This window comes from Gallus gallus, chromosome 10, assembly GCF_016699485.2.
Source record: "Gallus gallus isolate bGalGal1 chromosome 10, bGalGal1.mat.broiler.GRCg7b, whole genome shotgun sequence".
NCBI lineage: Eukaryota > Metazoa > Chordata > Aves > Galliformes > Phasianidae > Gallus > Gallus gallus.
The window spans coordinates 4,635,709-4,649,917 of record NC_052541.1 but is presented as its reverse complement, the minus strand read 5'-3'; positions in this window follow the sequence as shown (position 1 = coordinate 4,649,917).

Below are 14,209 nucleotides of genomic sequence, written 5' to 3'. Positions count from 1 at the left end.
GCTGATTAAAAGAACACTTCAGCAAAACGTGACTGTCAGTCCCTGGGCCTCAACAGCACAGGGCATAGATAGTCTGATGGGGACAGCACAGGAATGAGATTTGAGAGACGTGGGTTGTATTTCCTGCTTTGTTTCTTTAGCTTCAGTGAGGTCAGGTCACTTCTCAGTGCCTCAGCTTCCCCACAGATGAAGTCAGATACCATGAGATAAACTCTCACTAAAGTGTTTAGAAATCTGCTGATAGAAGACTTTGGCATTATGGCTTAAATAACAGATCCACAGAGACGCGAGACACCAGGCAGCAGTGGCAGATAGAGGTAGGAATCTCCTCATAGGAGCTGTATCCCTGGTCCATTTTCTCTAGGTCTCAGTAAGCAATGGCTAATTCCTCACGCAAGCGTTCCCACACTCACTGTAGTCAGATTTTTGCCTTGAGTTTTTTTCTTTGAACTATGCAGGACGTTACCTGAGGCTGTGAAGCATGAGATCCCTTGTTTCTTTTTGCAATCTTCAACAGCCACAACTCTATTAACAGCCTGCTGGATCACTCAATCTCATAACTGGAACTAGATCATTACAGGAATTTGATACAGCTGAATGAAAATGTTTGCTTCTTCCAGGTGCTGTTGGTGGGTTTATAATCATTACTGTTGTTATTATGATGTATCACATGAAGCTATATGCACAAGACACTTGTTTGAAGAATTTTCTTTCTTGATTCCCAGTGGAACCCTTAGCCAGCTCTCCACCCAGACTGCTGAGAACAGGCAGGGACCTGCAGGGCACTGCTCCTAACAAATGGCCAAACTCCAATGCTTCAGCGGGAGGATTTGTTTCTTAGCAGTAGAAATTACTTCTCTCATTAGGCTATTAACGAAAAAGATTCCAATCGAGTGTGAATACACAGTTACATCCAAACAAGATGCTTTCAAGACTCAGATTCATCAGAAAATTTACAGCTACTTCGAAAAGACTCGTCATGGTTTTCAGAGCTGAGTAACTTATTCACTTCATTCAGCATACTTGGGTTCAGAGATTTTCAATGTGAAGATCATGATTTCCTCAAACGAATTCAGCTTTGAATATGATGAATATGTTAGCACATATTTTGCTCTGTGGCTCCTGATAATTCAACTGTAAACTGTATTATTTGGTGTGATTTGTCAAAGTGATCAGATGGCACTTTGTGTTTGATCAGTGAGTGTGAAGGTACTGCCAAACAACCAAGATCTTTTCCATATTTGTGTCCATAACACTATAACACTCAATCTGATAACCCAGAAGCTAGAACATGAAAAGTAAAAATAGCACCAAATGGAAAACAAGATTTATTTTAAAACCCATACAGTTCACTGAGATTTTGTATATGGCTCAGAAGTTACATGCAACTTCCATACATCTTTCCTGCTCTCCAAACTTAGTCAAGGTATTGAGGATGGATTTTCTTTACCTCCACTACAAAGATAACACAATTTATCTCCAATTTAGAAAACTCAGAGGGGTAAATAGGGTGTCCAATTGTAACTGTGGCTAAGAAATTCTTCTGCTTAATTAAGCTGTACTTCTACAATACACTTTAATACCATTTCCAGATTTAGTGCTTTATTAGCTTAATCCAAAACGTTACTGATCCCACGAAGAAGCTATGTTCCAGAGACCAACAGTAAAGAGCTATTTTTATAGCTCTTAAAGAAAGGCTATAGTAGTGTAAGTGTAAAATCCCGAACTTAAAGTAGATACAGTCATAGAACTGCACATTTTATTATACACTTTCAAGTCTTTAAATAGAAAAAAAGAACAGATGCTAAAGCATAGCCATATGTTTTAATTGTAGCTGTATACAAGCATGATTTTATTTTTTCTGACAGAAAATCCATAACTTGAGTGGGAAGTTACTGAGTGGAATCCTCAATGCCGTATTTCTGGCTAAAGAAATAAACTCCCCATAGAACATGTCAAAGCCTGAGCTGGGAGACTGAAACATTTTGATAACAATTCAATACTTCTCTCAAAACATCCTGTTGCTTTTAAGTAATTGAGGGTAGGAGACAAGCTATTAATAATACTGAATTTATTTAGTGGAGTCTGTGTCTTACCCCAAAAAAACCCCGGCAAAGTTGTCCCTTTATATGGCTGGTAGGTGGTATGCATTTAAATCAGTGGTTGGAATCAAAAGTACCACACTACTGATATTTTCCAATATGCCTTGCACGTATTATTAAAAAAGCCCACAACAACATCTCTTCTGATTGTAGATGATGGGAAAGAAAATGGCTAATCAAGCTTCAAACGTCCTTGCAAACTCCAGCACTGACTGCAAAAAGATATTTTTTGTAAACTCTTGCTTGTAAGAATTGCATTTACTTTCAGCTTCACCAGATTAAGCACAAAGATGTTGTGATGAACACACACATGCCTTCACCCTGGTGTGAAGGGCTCTAGCAACCTCCCTGCTGCATCCTGCATTAAATTCTGTATCTTTAAATTTGAACAATCAGTCTGAGCTGCAATTTGTGCAGCCCAGTGCACAGGCAGCTTCCTGGGAACAAACCCACTACTAGCTAAAGGGAGGGGTCTGATATAAGCTGATGGATGAAAAGGTTGTGTGTGTGAGTAGGTGGGGAGGAACGGTTGCTTATTGTATATATATGTAGATGGATCTTATTTGAACTCAATCTACATGTTGCAAACAGCAGGACTTAATTCAAAATCGGAAAGGCTAGAGAATTTCCTGAATATCTTCCTGGAAATGTTAACCAAAGACAGCCTTCTACCCTCAGTGGCTACTTCAAATTTGGGCCATACTACAAAGAAAGAAGAGTTACTTCCATGTGAGACCTACTCAGCAGCTTATGAGAAGCACAGTTTCTGTTGGGCAGATGCTGAGAAGGACAGCAAGCCACCCTGAGCAGTTCTCCAGAGTGGCAATCCTGCCAGCAATGTCATCGACTAAAGGGGGATGAAGCATTAACTGTTTGTGCTTTTGTTCAGTATGGGCTACTGCAGCTTTGTGCTACAGCTGAGCCGTGCTGCTTGGTATGAACATAGCCAGCAGGACTGTGTCTGCTCTGTCAGCTGCAGGAGTGGCAGAGTTCCTCTGCTCTCAGCTCCACGCACAGCTTCCAGGTTGCTGGCTGTTAGGAGGCAAGAATAGATGGTTGGGTATGGTACCACCTTCCAGTCAGCTCTGTGCTCAACTCACTGCTCAGTGTTGTAGCCCTTCCTAGCCATGAATCCCTCATCTAGAGCCAAGAGCCTTCTAGAAGATGAAAATGCAAAAAAAAACCAAAACAAACAAACAAAAAAAACCACTGGTCGCACATGTAAAACAGCCAGAAAATATTTTCAGAAGACTATAGGTATGAATGCGCAAATGGGTGAAGCTTGATGCATAAACCAAACACAACTATCACTGCACCAGCTCTGGATATTGGAAACTGCAGGAAGTGAGCAGGTTGTGCATTGAAAGGTCCATCTGACAGAATAACAAATTCAGTATGGATATGTCCAGAGTTAAACCTGTCACTTGTAGAATGGGACTAAATTGGTTTTTAGGGTTCATAGCTTTTAGGAATGGGGACAGGTAAAGGTGAAAAAGTGAATGTGTTAACCTGAAGCACGGGTTTAGACTGAATTGTTGTGTGTGAAATGTCATAAATGAGAACTTCCGATTAAAAAAAAAAAAAAAAAAAACAGAAGAAAATATCCCATATGATTCAGTAACACTTCTGATGTCATGCTGGGTTAAAACAACCCACAAAATCAAGATCTTGCTGAAACCCACTGAAATGCATATCACTGAAGACTAAGAAAATAATCATCTTTTTAAGAAATGAGATTTCTTCCTATGAGTTTATCAGAACATCTCTACCATACTAGTGGTGATAGAACTGTGTCAGCTTCACAACACAGCACACTTGGTCTCAGACTCTTGGACAACACTCTCAATGATGGGCTGCAAGTCAGAACTGTTGCCAAGGATGCAGTCCAAAGAATTATGAAAAATCCAGGAGGTCGGAGCTCACAGACAGCATAAATTTATAGTATAATGTATGAGAAAGATAAGCAGAGGGTATAGCAGTTGCAGGGAGATGAGCTCTTTATTTAAAGAAAGCAAATGGTGTTCTCTGCTTTTGCTGTTGATCAGTCTTAAACTGTTAAAATTAATGTAATGACTAGAGGGTCCCTGACCTGGAAGAACAAGGGAAATTCTCTGCCAACATGAATGATTACCTAAGCATACAGACAATAACAAGAGATGTGCACACGCAGTCGAAGCTGGAAATCAGCTTGTATAAGCCATGTACAACAGACAGCAACAATCAAAGGTTACTGAACAGGGGAAAACAGTATCAAAAAAGCATAGAGCAGCTCCTCTCCACAATTACGCAGTGCTCAGCAGGGCACCTTGTCTTCAGGTGATTTCAAAACACTGATGGTAATTCTTACCGATCAAGCAGAGTTTACCATCAAGATTTGGAAAGGGCAGTTACAGACACAACTGGGCACAGTAACCTCAAAGTTTCATGTTATGAGCCAGAAATAAAGCCATTCAATGAAATAATTCAGATTTGAGACCTGTAATAGCACGGCTGAAGGAACCACAGAACTGAGGGGGTTGGAAGGGACCTCTGCAGATCCCCCATCCCATGCCTCTGCTAAAGCAGGCTCCCTACAGCAGGTCACACAGGAAAGTGCCCAGGTGGGCAGCCCTCCTAGAGATCACTGTAACACCTACTTCCAGGTGTCAGCACCTGAGATATTTTCACTAAAACAAGAAGTACCTCTTGGAAAGTGAAAATATTGAAATTGCTGCTTATTCAAAGGGCTGACATTGGTAAAGCCAAGCAGACGTCCAGTGGGCTACTACACATTACTGAGAACCTTTCTGTTTAACCTTCTGTGATTTCTCTATTTCAACACAGGTTTTGAATGTCAGTGACAGAGGTACAGCATCCATGGCAGGGCATCCTTTTCAGGCAACTGCACATTGGCCCTGAAGGTGAAAGTCATCCTGGCCTTCCCATGTCCCAGGTCTGAAGCATCATAGCTGCCCATTTCACTGTGGCCCACTTGAAGAGAATGTGACGAGGAATATTTTGGAAGCTAAAGTTAGAGGAAGAGAAGGAATCAGCTATCACTGTTTTGTCCCTCATAAAAGCTCCCAGCTGAGCACTGAGGGTGCTAGGAGGAAGTGTGGGGTTCCAATGCAAACCAGGGGCAGTTGCAAGAGGTGCTCTTGCTCAGAAAACATCCAGGTTTGCTGTGCTGCGGAGCCCTGTCCTCCATCCCCACTGTAGCACAAGGCCCTCTGGAGCCCAGTCCTGCCCAGCTCACTGCTGCTGCGTGCTGAGAGGCCTCTGGGCCACAGTGCCTCAATGCTGGCAGCTGGAAGTGAGCCCCACAATTCCATCCTCTCTGTGAGAGGCACCTGCTGCAAACCCTTTGTCACAGCGTAGCTGTGATGCGAAAAGAAAATTGGATTTTATTAAAAAATTGAACTTGATGAAAACAGCTCCTACCCCAGCTATCAAATGCATTTCTACAAACAGAAAATACAACTGCAGTCTTTTTTTTTTTCTCCCTCTTTCTGGATCTGAATAGTACAGAGGAGATTGTGATATAAATGGAAACATAACAATCATACAACTGACAAAGCCATGCTAGGCTGTGTAACTCGACCGCTATGGTCTCCTTCATGAAAAGACCCGCTGAATGTAAAAGAAAATATTAAATAGCTGTAGTTTATCTCAAAAGCCTTCAAAGCATGGATTGTCATCATGTGGGGGATATTGATGCAGAGAGATATCATGGGTTAAACCCTATTAAAAGGAACACAAAGACAACAACCAGGCTGGACAATACCAAACGAGGAACACTTGCTGTTTCAGGTGACAGGCCCAGGGCTCTAGTTCTGCTCTCAGAGCTGCCATTTCTTATTTAACAGCACCTGCACCCAACGTGCCTTCTGCCACTTCATTCCAGACAGAGTAGTTGGCATTCCTCATTTCATCTTAAAAGATCACATTTAATTTTTGTTCAGAAATTGTTGGCTTTTAAGTAGTTTTAGGAATCTCTTTGTTGTGTGAAGGCTTCTGCACAGATCTCGAGGCGGGGGTGGCACGAGCAGCAACTCAGATTCTCACACTGACACAACGCAGGGTGAGGTTATGCAGGAGGTCAGATGGTAAGTGCACAAACTGAAAAAAATCACAACTGAGCTGCAAAGCTCACAAGAAGAGACTTCTCTAGATTAAGGTTGGCATTTTCTCCCCCCCCTTTACTCTTCTCTTTTTTCTTCTTTCTTTCTTTTGAAAACTCTGCCACCAGTTTCGCTTTAGAAGAAGGTTCCAGGCCAGATGAGTGCTGAGGAGGAAGCGAGCCCCTGAAAGCAGAGGATGTGGCAGGTAATGCTTCTTGGTGAACTCAACTTTGAGAGATTTTTGATAAGCTTGCTCTGGTAACCAAACGACGTTTTTATCAGAAGTATCCTCTCAAGACCAGGCTGAACTGTACGGCTTTCAGTTTCCACATGAGTCACAAAGAGAAACGCCTTACTTGAATCTCTGTTTGAAAGGGCATCAGTACGTCTTGTGGGGTTGTAACCTGGATATCTAACGCCTTTACTCATCTTTGGGCAGGGAGAACAGGTTTCCTGTTTTCCCCTCTAAAAAAATCAGAAAAAAATTCATAGAAGCTTTACATGAAGACAAACCTAATTCTCCTTTTACCCAGTACTCTCAGGAACTGATAAAATGGATGCTGTAATTACCTATACTACAAAAAATATTTATAAAATACTTGGGAGGGGGTTAAATCCTGCTTTCCCTCCTCTCTTCGCCCACCTTTGTTTTCAAAGATCACCTGGGAGAGGGCAGGGAGCAAAGAGCAGGGAACGTGCCTTTCCAGCATCAGCACAAAGGTCTAAGGACCCTGAATGCTGCAGCACAACGTTTAAATCAAACACCCAAAGCCCGTACCCAGTCCTCCTGATTTTATCTTAAGCCATATGATATTTGAATTTCTTGATTCATATGATTATTTTTTTTAATGTGAAAATGCTAAGCATTCTGTCTGCAGAGGAAAAGATGGAAGCACAACCCCATGACCCCCCACAAACACCAGGCAGTAAATGAAAATAATCTGCAACATACAAAAATCATAATGTTTTGAAAAATACATAGACAATGATGCTCCAGATACACTAAATTTGTGGTGACGTTGCCCAGCTGGGCCTTTAAACATCCATGTTTCTACCAAAACATTATTTAGAAACAGCAATTCAACCGCTGTGCCACATAACCAGCTCCAGTCGACGTTTTACACGCTGTAATGCCTACTAAGGGCATCCCTTTGTAACACAACTACAGAGAACACGGACATGATGGACAAAGAATCCCTCCACAGTACCTAGTCAGCATCTGTGGATGACTGCAGCTTCTCCCTCCTCAGCACCTGCAACTACCACAGAAGTGATTTGTTTGAAATTAAACTCTAAGGGTCTTACTACTGAGAAAAGGCCATTGGACATTAACACCACCAAAAAAACCCAACTCTTTTGTGCTTTTTACAAGCAACATTTGCATAGTAAAGACTCTATATTAACCATGAACAATATAACTGCATAGCCCAAATTAACCCTAAAAATAACTTCCAATACAGAGATGTGAAATACTTCGTGCATGTTTGCATTTCAGGGGAGCCTTGTTACACCAATTACTCTTGCTGGTTTGGCAAAAGTCGGATTTGCTGTGTGCCAAATGCTGCACACAGATGTATGTGCCTGGCTACCACTGAAATAAAAATCAGAGGCTTTGACTTCCACTTTTCTTTTTATTCCTCTGGTCTGGAAGACAGTCTATCAATCATAAACAAATGGAATATGATGCATACACACAGGCTTTATACGCCCAAATGGCTTTACATACACAAAAGAAAAAGGGGCCATTTGCATAAAGAAGTGCTTTTATGAGGTATGCATTTAGTAACTATGTTTACAGCTGGGCTTTGGGAGGCGATTTCAGGCACAGCATCCAGAGAGCTGAATACAGCATTGGCAGTTGAATAAATGCTTGCAGCAGCCTGATGCTCAACACTGGAAGTGGGTGGTATCCCTTTCTCTGGCAAGTATAACCACATCACTGGGACTGGATGGTGCTGTTCTCCTTTCTGCCCCTCCTCAGCCCTCTTCTCCCTTTTCCTGTTTGGCCTCCTCTGACATGCTCAAGGCTCTGACTGACACAACACAGAGAAGGAGTAAGAGAAAAAGGCACACACACACAAATGTGGGCTCTTTTTGTGCTATTTGTTTGGTTTTTTTTTCCTCCTGCTGGAGGCCGTTGAAGAGAGAAACAGTTAAGCATTCAGCTGTGGGCTTTGACCAAACCTGCATTCCTGGCAGTCCTTCCACCCTTGTTTTAGCCCAACAAAAGTCATTTACAGCCCATGCAGAAGGGCTTTCACAAACTCTCCATGTCTTTGGGGACCATAAGACAGGAAGCACCAGCACCGATCTATGTTCTAGCAAGGTCACCTTCCCAACACACCTCCTGCCCACTAAGGCAGTGAACTGCTGCTGTGATTCTCAGGTCACACATAGATGTGGTGAGTGCTCATGCATTAACAGGGCTGAAAATGTAAGCTCCTTTGGCTTCCAACAGCAACAACAGAGAAACCCAAAGCTGCTACTGCTAAATTGTTGAACAAACCAGTACAGATTTAGTCTGTGGCTAAAAAAACCCTCAATTCCAGTATATTTCATTGGTTGGAGAGATTCACGTTATGTATCATTTTGGAGTCTGATCCTGCACTACACATTCACACAGAGCCCCTATTAACTCCAACAGAAGTTTTGAAAAGCAAGAGCAGCACAAGACTGAACACACAGTAACGAGCTCCTTATTCCAAATACATCTCTTTCTTCATAAAGATGAGCCCGTAATTCTCCCTCTAATACTTTGTGTGGCTGAGGCAGAACATATGCTTTGTGGGCTCAGTTATCAGATTAGACGTTCGGAGGCACATAACAATATAAGATTCTGCTCAAAACTACAACCAAAATGCTCACAGTCCGCCTCTGCGCCATCACTGTTAGGCAGCAAGAGGGAAAGCAGGAGACACGGAGAACAGGTGTGCTGCTCACCTTGCTTAATTGTGCCTTCTTACATGAATTAAAAAAAAAGATGAATATTTTATAACCTTTGCTTTCATCATAAATAATTTTGTGACAGTTCAGCATTCCCGTAGATTATTTACAGCTTTTTGGTTGATGCGTGCTCCAAAAACATAAATAAATAAAAAATACGTGTTTTTTTGGATATAGCCATAGTTGCAGGAGCACACCTTTCAGATTTCCTATATTTATTTCAAGGACACTCCAGGCTGAGGCTCCACAAAGTCCCCCTTTTCACTGAGCTGCTCTTTAATAAAGCACCAACACTCCTCTTGCTCCAAAAATGCCAAATATAGTTGAGAGAACTCCTTGATAAGATGCTTTTTGCTAAAACCTAGATTCATAGATTCCTGACACTTTGCTTCATGTTGATAGTCTCTCTGCATTTAGCCTTCTGATTTTAATTTTTTTAAACTCTGGTTTGGGTTTAAGATCCAGAGAACAAACAAAAGCTCTAATTAGGGAGCAAGATATTTAACTACGTAAGCGATGTATTCTGCATGTAAAATTACATGTAAATATCCTTGAATCTTTTTTTTTTTTTTTTTTAAGCAAGACAACATATAAAATGCACTGCTTAGCTGTAAATTTAAACCTATTCCACTTTCAGGCTTCACTGCTTTCAGTGTGAATCAGCCTATTATCTTTAAGTATTAAATTAGAAAAAATATTTGCTGTTTGTGTACACCCAAAGATTAACATTTCCAGGAGATTAACAATGTGCTTCGTGAAAATGGAAAGCATATAACACTAAGAAATACATTTTAATGCTGCTTCTCATAAGCATTTTTGTTTTTATAGCTAAACCATCTTGAGATTAAGAATATGCTTCGAAAACAGCGAGTGAAAAAATTACACAGACCAAACCAAATGAGGTTTGTGGTGAAAGAAAAACAAATTACTTCATGTCACAGAAGTTAAAGACATAAAATTTGCAGTTTACAGTACATTTGCTTTCATCTTTTTATGGTATACAAAATAATGCATTAAAAAAAAATCAGGATTAAGCATATCTAAATGCCACTTGAATCAGAATTAGAATAATTATTATAATGTTGTTATTGCCAACCTGGTCTGGTGGTTGGCAACCCTACCCATGGCAGGGGGGTTGAAACTAGATGATAATTCTGGTCCTTTTCAACCAGGCCATTCTATGGCTCTAGGGTTATAATAAGGTCTCTCTTTGCAGCTCCATAATTTCCTGGTCAATACTCCTAAATTTGCTTAAAATACAGTGCAAGAAGAAAATGAAAAGACATCATTGCTCCTTCATTCACATTGCCCAAATCATCAGTTTTCCCAGGAACAGTAGAAACATGAAAATGCTAACAACACCTGATTTGTCTGCTAAGTTTGCTTTGGGCTAATTCTCATCTTTGGAAAACAGGGACAGAGTAAACTACTGCTACTATTCCTTCTTAGTATTTATGATTAGCACCAGCATAAATACTATCTCAGCTATATTACTGTAGTAACGATATTGTCTGATCCCATAAAAAATGAAGACAGTTTTTGGAGATAAAGCTATTGCTTTTCCTCATTCAAGGCTAGTGGAAGAGCACAGTGCCATACCATCTGCACCTTTCCATTCCTCTCCTGCTGAAGTCTGGAAAGAGCCATAGCACAGAATTCGGCTCTCATGGTCTCAAATATTTTAGTGGTAACAAGGCCAGAAAAATCTTGTGCAAAGTCACCATCATTTATTGCGTCCATTGATCTCCCCGATTCTCACACACTTCTTCTTGGAGCAAAGTCATGCTGAAAATGTAAGGGCCTGAGTAATGGCACTGCAATATTCTCCACTGAACTCTGAATGAATTCTTATACCCCTGCCTGCATATATAAGCGTGTCCTACGAGGACAGAGAAGGTCCTCAGAAGCCTGGCATGGGATGCAATCATTCGCACTGTGCACTGCATGCTAAATGGGAGACAGACATAGAGACGTGGGGGAAGGTTTGGTAGTTCCAGAGACTCATTCTCTGACATTTCTGTAGTCAGATCCTTTACTTACAGAACTAAATCTTCAGAAAAAGCTCTCTGGAATGGGAGGCAAAAGTAGTAAACAGAGGAAACACAGTTTGTTTGCAGTTCTAAATACAGTTCATAAAACTTGTCCAATCTGATCAGTGTCTGCAATGCTGTACAAGCCCTGGGTTCCTGTTTAACTGGAATTGAAGTAGAATCCAAGGATTATGACTAGTTTTTGCATATCAAGTAGCACACGGTGCTTTTAGTTGCTTATGTGCAGTACAAATAGTGGCTATCTGCCAAAGATTTTCTAAACTGAATGAACAGGCTCAGAGAACAGCAACCTGCCTGACACCATCCAGGCATCCCTAGAAACAGGGTTGGTAGCTCCAGAGTCAAGCTGCTCCGCCACAAACACACACCCACTGCTTCCACATTGCTCTTCTATCGCTCCTCATTATTCAAACTGGGAAACAGACTTATGCCCTCTCCAGACAGTGAAACTGTCCAGAGATTTTCAGCAAGGCATTTGGAAAAGGGGCAGAAGTAAAATGGGGTATTCTATACTCAGACTGAAATTAAAGTTATTCTTAGAAGGATACAACTTCCTAATTATTTCAGAGCAAATCACACAAACCATAGGCGCAACCACATCTGGACACATCAGTGAATATCAAACCCTAAACGTGCATTAGATTTAACTCCTTTACTTGTGTTACTCAGGGGCAAAAAGCTAAAAAACAAAACAAGTAATTGGAGAAAGGTTACTTGATGTTTAATATCAAGCTCAGAAGTCATGAGAAGGATCAAACATGGAGCCCCATAAGGTTTTATTTAATGTTGCTTTTTGGGAGATAACAGTATCACATTCATGTGAACGGGAAAGGGAATGACCAGGGGACATTAAGGAGAGGGCAGCCAAGACGCAACTGCAGGCAGGTGTATCACATGTGGAGTTTTCCTCTGCTGGAGCTGACTACCTCCACTGGTCTTCCAAGCAAATGAACAACCAGTTCATTACTTCCTTGCCTGCCAGTCATGCAGAGCAGCTGTTGAATACGTGCCTGAGCAGTACTTGTTTGGGCAACCATTGCAGAGCAAAGCAGTTTACACATACACACTCCTCCAGATACAGAAAACAGATTCAAGAAGTACACACTCCTCCAGATACAGAAAGAAAACAAATACACATGCCACTTCTCAGAGATGGAGTACCTCAAAGCAGCACTTTAAACTGAGTAATCCAGAAGAGGAATGTTAGACTTTCAGAATACATTATTGTAAAATAGGAAATAATATGCTTTGGAGTCACTTTCTGAGTCAGACTTTGAATGACAATGGATGCAGTGCAGCAAAGGACTATGAATGAAGAGGACACCCACAGGTACCACCAGTTGAATGGATTATCTCCATCATGGCCTTCTAAGCAAACAACACTGAACTAAGTTTTCATACAGATTGCAAATTAAGAGTGGCTCAGCCTTCTTACTGGACACACAACACTGAAGGATAAAATTTACTTCTGCTCACTATAGCCAGTAAGATACTAAATGCTGTAAAGAATTTTGTAAAAGCGGTACAGATGAACATGGCAGAAAGAAATGTATGTCCAAGCAAGGAGAGCACCAAGAAGTACTGCTAAGTACAGTGATGATGGAAACCCTGCAGATCCTAGAAAAACAGATCTTGTGCCAATGCTTCTCCAAAAGCCAACTTTGTGTTAGCAACACAGAATGATTCCTAGAATGACTAGTTTCCACTTTCTAGAAAAAGCAGGATTTGGGAATCATATCCCAGAAGTTGGCAAATGACTGGAGGAAACACAGGATTTTTATTTGGAATCAAATGCTGGACAAGGTAAACCAGTTGCCTTGACTACAGAAGGCAGGAAGCTGCAGCAGGCACGATAAGGCTCTTCTTCTCCCTATGTGCACAGCACAGAGAACCACTTCTAAACTTGAGAAGCGGTCAAAGAGAAGATGCATAAAACACAGAATACTCTGTTTCCCAGGTCATTTCTCCATATAGGTGATACACTGCACTGACAATCTGTGAGACTACCCCACTTCTTATATAATGCTCCAGTGGAAAAGATGAACAAAGATAGCTCTCCCAGCAAGAAGAACTAACTAATCACAAAATGAGAAATATATTACATGTAGATGCAGAAAACTACCATGGAACCTCAAGATGAAAATATTTCACTCAAAACGCTACCCTACTAACACCTTTTTCCCATTAAATGCCTGAATATTTTTGTGAACGGAATTTCAAGCTGAACCATGAGTGGATTTGGCAAGCCTCTGTGAGACTCACCAATATGGTCACACACTGGTTTTAACTCAGTATAGCTGAAAACCTCAAAAACCCTTTGGATATCCATTCCATCTTCTCAGAGGAATCCTTTTTTAATTTAAATTTACCTTTCCATTTACTTCCTTTCATCCTGACAAAGATAGGTTTCATTTGCAGCAATATCCATCACAGGATAGCGATGCTCTGCCTAATGCAAATCATTTACAACAGTCTGCAGAAGGCCTTATTTATAGATGTAACATATATGTGTGAGATAAATGGGACCTCCGTGCGATAAGCAAATGAGTGTCAAAAGCAGAATCAGTTGCCAGTTACTCTGCCTTGCAAGATGAAAATGAATGCTTCAATGCCATAAAGTCATAAAATGCCGAAGAGGGATGCAGAATGGAAGGTCATACTGGAGGGCACTGAATGATCTTGTCCCAGCAAGTGTGGTCATCTGCCTTAACTACAGAAAAATACCTGCAAGTTTCTTCCATTGATCATATGCTTTCTGTACTTGCCAACAGAAACGTATATTCGGTAACTTTCTGAAAGATTTACATCTATAACACTGACACAAAATACAAATGAAGCATTTTAAGTGGCATTTTATGGTTATGTTGTAAAACAAATTACCACATCTATTTGAATTGCTGCTTTACCATGCCTATTCTTCAATATTCCTTAACGTCTCTTTCCTCTGAAATGCTTTTCTTCTCCGTATTTCTGTTGTTACCATCCAGAAACGTATGTATTTATTTCTAAGCTT